A 6,116-nucleotide genomic window follows, 5' to 3' on the forward strand; every position below is an offset into this window, starting at 1 on the left:
AAAGCATTTCGCCGCAAGGGCGAAGTAATGAATGCGATAGCAAGGAATTGGAATGTCACATGAAGAGCGACAAGCAGCTCGATACTTGCAGCGCGCCGCTGAAGCACAAAGGACGCCCGAAAAGAACTCACAGGTATACACAAGACAAGCTTGAACTAACAACTCTCACAGTTGTTACGTCTTTGTGCTTGAGCAATGCGCTGCCAGTGTCGGCAACGGAGAATCAGGTGCTCCTAGATAATTCTTTTTCTTTTAAACAGTGGCGTGTGGAGTGACCCCTCTGCGTCTCCTGCCATACGGGGGTGTCTGACGCGAGGTGTGCCCGGTGTTTTTTCTTTTGTTGTTCCGCATCACGAGTGGGTACAGAGAGGGTGCACTTTGTCGTGTGCGTCTCAAGGGCACTTTTTAAAATGAAAGAAAATATAGGAGCGTTGCGTGATAGAATACTCGCTCAAGCTCCTCCGAGATCTGCGTACCGCCAGCGGTAAATGGTGCGTTATGGCGCGTGGTTGAGTTGTCTAATGCAGCGTGCTGGGGAGAGACGCCGGTTCGAATCCTCGGGGGTCGGGTGCTTCGCAATTTTTTCTTTGTGCCATATATATATATATATATATATATATATATATATATATATATATATATATATATATATATTGTCACGTGGTCGTGACTTCGACGAACACAGCAGTCGGCGTTTGTAGGATGAAACTGTTTATTTGGCCGAACTTGTGGCCGGAAAATGAGAACTAGAACTACAGCAGTGCATGCTGTACAATGATAGCGGCAAACAGGGCGTCGTCCGTCGATCAACTGACAAGCGACCAAGCGCGTCGGCTTTTATACAGGCGCTATCGAACTTTCCAGCAGTATCGCTGGTGGCGGCGTTATCTCTAGACAAAACTGGAACATTCGCGTGCGGGGCGCAATCTTAACAAACCGATCTACTACAATCGCGACGCTTCTAGAACACTACTTCGCGGACAGCGTCGAGCGTTGATAACCGTCCCTGCCGGTCAAACCCGAATACATCAAAACAAGACAAGAAGTGGGCGTGGCATTGCCCCCCTCTGAAAAAGCATCGTCCCGATGCTTATGAAAGAACATAGAAGAGAAAAAACAAAAACAAAACAAGTGCATACACAAATAAATTACAATAACGAAGGAAAAAATAGAGTCCCCAGGCTCGCTAACGCGCAAAAAACGGCTTAAGGCGCACGACATGGACGACTTCAGGTCCCGCACGGCGCCGCTGAGAGTTCGTAATGCCGTCAGGGGCAACCTCATAGTCGAGTGCGCCGAGGCGTCGAAGTACCCTGTACGGTCCGAAGTATCGTCGAAGAAGCTTCTCACTAAGTCCTCGTCGGCGTATTGGCGTCCATACCCATACACGGTCACCGGGTTGGTAGTCCATGTGGCGTCGTCGAAGGTTGTAGCGGCGGCTGTCAGTCGTCTGCTGGTTCTTTATCCGTAGGCGGGCGAGCTGTCGTGCTTCTTCGGCACGCTGTAGGTAGGTGGTCACGTCGATGTTTTCCTCGTCGGTCACGTTTGGTAGCATGGCGTCGAGCGTCGTTGCCGGGCTCCGTCCGTAGACCAACTTGTATGGCGTCATCTGCGTCGTTTCCTGTACGGCCATGTTGTACGCGAAGGTCACGTACGGAAGGATGGCGTCCCACGTCTTGTGTTCGACGTCGACGTACATGGCCAGGATGTCGGCGATGGTCTTATTTAGACGCTCGGTGAGGCCGTTGGTCTGTGGGTGGTACGCGGTGGTGCGGCGATGGCTTGTGTGGCTGTATTCTAAGATCGCCTGAGTTAGGTCAGCCGTGAACACCGTACCTCTGTCGGTGATGAGAACCTCTGGGGCGCCGTGTCGAAGGACGATGCTCTCAACGAAGAACTTGGCTACCTCAGCGGAACTGCCTTTGGGCAGGGCTTTTGTTTCGGCGTAGCGGGTGAGGTAGTCGGTAGCCACGACGATCCATTTATTTCCGCAAGTCGATGTTGGGAACGGTCCCAGGAGGTCCATCCCGATCTGCTGGAATGGTCGCCGAGGAGGCTCGATCGGCTGAAGGAAGCCTGCTGGTCTTGTGGGCGGTGTCTTCCGTCGCTGACAGTCTCGGCACGTCCTTACGTAGCGAGTGACGTCGGCGGCAAGGCGCGGCCAGTAGTACTTTTCGTGTACTCGTGCGAGCGTTCGGGAAAGTCCGAGGTGTCCGGCCGTCGGGTCGTCGTGCAGGGCATGCAAAATTTCTGGTCGCAGTCCCGAAGGTACAACGATAAGGTAGCTGGCTCGGGCCGGAGAGAAGTTCTTCTTTACGAGGACGTTGTTTTTCAAAGAAAATGATGCCAATCCTCGCCTGAATACTTTTGGGACAACGATGGTCCTGCCCTCTAGGTATTCCACTAGACCCTTCAGTTCAGGGTCGGCTCGCTGTCGTTCGGCGAAGTCATCGGTACTTATGGCTCCCAAGAAGCTGTCATCATCCTGGTCGTCGGGCGTTGGTGGGTCGACGGGGGCACGAGACAAGCAGTCGGCGTCGGAGTGTTTCCTTCCGGACTTGTACACGACAGTAATGTCAAATTCTTGAAGTCTCAGGCTCCACCGTGCGAGGCGACCTGAAGGGTCCTTCAAGTTAGCTAGCCAACACAAGGCGTGATGGTCGCTCACAACTTTGAAGGGCCTGCCGTAGAGATAGGGGCGAAACTTTGACGTAGCCCAGATGATGGCGAGGCACTCCTTTTCTGTTGTGGAATAGTTGACCTCTGCTTTAGACAGCGACCGGCTAGCATAACTGATAACCCTTTCCAGTCCGCCCGCCCGCTGCACAAGGACGGCGCCGAGTCCTATGCTGCTTGCATCGGTGTGAATCTCCGTATCGGCGTATTCGTCGAAATGCGCAAGCATCGGAGGTGTCTGCAGGCGTCGTTTCAGTTCATGAAATGCTTCGACTTGCGCTGTTTGCCACCTGAATTCGACGTCGGCCTTCGTGAGCTGCGTTAGTGGCTCGGCGATCCGTGAAAAGTCTTTGACAAAGCGTCTGTAATAGGCGCACAAGCCGACAAATCGGCGCAGGCCTTCTTGTCGGTGGGTGGCGGGAAAGCGGCGATGGCAGCTGTTTTCTGCGGGTCCGGGAGCACTCCAGTCTTGCTGATCACGTGACCCAAAAACAAGAGCTCCTCGTACGCGAAGCGGCACTTTTCTGGCTTCAGGGTGAGCCCGGAGTTCTTGATTGCTTGAAGTACGGATTGAAGTCGCTGGAGGTGTTCGTGGAAGTTCGAGGAATACACAACGACGTCGTCCAAGTAAACAAGGCAAGTCTGCCACTTCAAGCCAGCTAATACAGTATCCATGACTCGTTGGAAAGTCGCAGGTGCCGAGCAAAGACCGAAGGGCATGACCTTGAACTCGAACAGGCCGTCCGGCGTTATAAAGGCGGTCTTTTCTCGGTCTCTCTCGTCGACTTCAATTTGCCAGTAGCCGGTCTTGAGGTCCATCGACGAAAAGTAATTCGCGTTGTGGAGTCGATCCAGGGTGTCGTCTATCCGTGGGAGAGGGTATACGTCCTTCTTTGTGATTTTGTTCAGGCGACGATAATCGACGCAGAAACGTAGGGTCCCATCCTTCTTCTTCACTAACACTAATCACTTCACTAATCAGGTAGGGACTCTGACGCAGTGGTCGAGCATTTTCTTCTGTTATGATGCGGTGCTTAGCAAGGGGCGTTTGTCGGACCCGCGACGGCGACGAGAAACAGTCCCTGTATTCCTGCAGAAGGCGTCGAAGCTGTTGCTGTTGGCGAGCGGGAAGACTTGGGTTTACGTCGAAGGGTGGCTCAGGGATCGTCGTCGTAGCTTCGTCAGAATCTGAAAAGGCAAACGCATCGCTGACGGCCAAGATTTCTTCGATGTATGCAATCGTCTTGCCCCTGCTCAGGTGTCTGTATTTCTGGCTGAAATTCGTTAGCATCACACTTCCTTTCCCTTCATACAGCCGAGCAATGCCTCTTGCGACGCAAATGTCACGGTCTAGCAGCAAACCCTGATCGCTCTCGATGACACCTTCGATGCATTCAGCCGTTTCGGTGCCGACGGGAATTATGATGCTGGATCTAGGAGGAATGGTGACTTGATCCTCGAGCACGTTCAGGGCATGTTGACATGGGTTCGTATCCGGTGGTGTCGCTTTCTCCGACGATAGGGTTATCGACTTGGTTCTTAATTCGATGACGGCGCCATGGTCACTTAGGAAGTCCATTCCAAGTATCACATCCCTGGAGCAGTTTTTTAGGATTACAAAGCTCGCAGTATAAGTCCGGTTGTTGATAGTGACTCTCGCCGTGCAGACACCAATCGGCGTTATTAGATGGCCTCCAGCGGTACGGATCTCGGGGCCTTCCCAAGCAGTCCTAACTTTCTTCAACTTTGCTGCGAGCGGCCCACTTATGACGGAATAGTCGGCTCCAGTATCGACGAGAGCGGTGACGTTGTGGCCGTCGATCAGAACGTCGAGGTCGCTAGTCCGCCGTCTTGCGTTGCGGTTACGTCGCGGCGTCGGGTCACGGCTACGTCGGTTTGCACCGCTGCTTCCGCGTTGCGTCGTCAGGTCTGCTTCCGGTCGCCAAGTTTCGTCTTCGGGACGTCGACGTCGTTCGGCGTGCGGCGGGGACTCGGAGCTTCGTCGCGGTGTCGCCGTCGACGGCGGAGGATCTTCAGCATTTCGTCGTTCAGCAACCGCACCTCCATCGGTTGCTGCCCTTAGTTTTCCGGATACGGGCTAGGCGACCGGCCTCGGTTTGGGCCAGTGTACTGCCGGCGGTGCGGTGACATGTAGCGGCCGGGCGACGGTGAGCGGGAAGGTCGTCGTTCTTGCCACTGTGTGCCTGAGGTAGTCGTCGATGTCGCGAGGCCGTTCGCCTGGCTGCGGGCGCGGCGCGTTGACGGGGAATCCGCGTAGCCCCATCTGACGGTACTGGCAGCGGCGGTACGTGTGGCCGGCCTCCCCGCAGTGGTAGCAGAGCGGGCGGTTGTCAGGGGCACGCCAGACATCGGTCTTCCTCGGGGTGTAGCGCTGGCCGACAGGTGGGCGGTAGGGCGTCGGTGGCGGCGGCGGCGTCTGGCCGACAGGTGGACGGTAGGGCGTCGCTGGCGGCGTCTGGCGACGGTACTGCGGCGGTGTGTCGTCTTGGCGTGGGCGTGGAGGAGGAGCATGACGGCGGGCTGCAGCAGCATAGCTCATAGCTTGCGGCTGCGGCTCTGCTAGCTGAGGCGCACCGAGTGAATGCTGGATCTCCTGGCGCACGACGTCGGCGATGGAATCCACTTGAGGTTGTGACGAAGGTAGAATTTTTCGCAGCTCCTCTTGCACGATTGCTCGAATCGTCTCACGCAGGTCGGCGGATCCTAGTGCTTGAACGTCGGCGTAGCTTGTGGTCGAGAAGCTGCGGTTGTATTGCCGTGTTCGCATCTCAAGCGTTTTCTCGATTGTTGTTGCTTCGGAGACAAATTCTTCGACGGTATTCGGCGGATTCCTCATAAGTCCAGCGAAGAGCTGTTCCTTTACTCCTCGCATGAGGAAGCGGACTTTCTTGTCCTCGGGCATGGCAGGGTGAGCGTGGCGAAATAGCCGGGTCATTTCCTCTGCAAAGATGGCCACGCTTTCATTTGGAAGTTGGACCCGTGTGTCCAGCAAGGCTGCGGCCCTTTCCTTTCGGACGACGCTTGTGAACGTCTCCAGGAAAGCGCTGCGAAAGGCGTCCCAGTTTCGAAGAGTGGACTCCCGATTCTCGAACCAGGTCCTTGCTGCATCTTCCAGGTAAAAGTAGACGTGGCGCAGCTTGTCCTCGGAGTCCCAGTTGTTGAACGCTGAGACCCTTTCGAAGGTCTCGAGCCAGGTTTCCGGGTCTTCGAATGACGACCCGCGGAAAGTTGGCGGCTCCTTGGGCTGCCGGAGAAGTATCGGCGCAGGCTGCACGGGGTCGGTCATCGTCGCTGCGGTCGGTGTTGGGACCTGGGGCTGCCTGGTGTTTTCGGGAAGGAGCCCGTACTCTGGCTGCAGTCCCTTCTGCCTGCGGCTTGTTCGACGATCCGGGTTTTCTCTGCCGTCGTCCTCCTCGCGG

The sequence above is a fragment of the Rhipicephalus sanguineus genome, chromosome 3, assembly GCF_013339695.2.
Source record: "Rhipicephalus sanguineus isolate Rsan-2018 chromosome 3, BIME_Rsan_1.4, whole genome shotgun sequence".
Classification (NCBI taxonomy): Eukaryota; Metazoa; Arthropoda; class Arachnida; order Ixodida; family Ixodidae; genus Rhipicephalus; species Rhipicephalus sanguineus.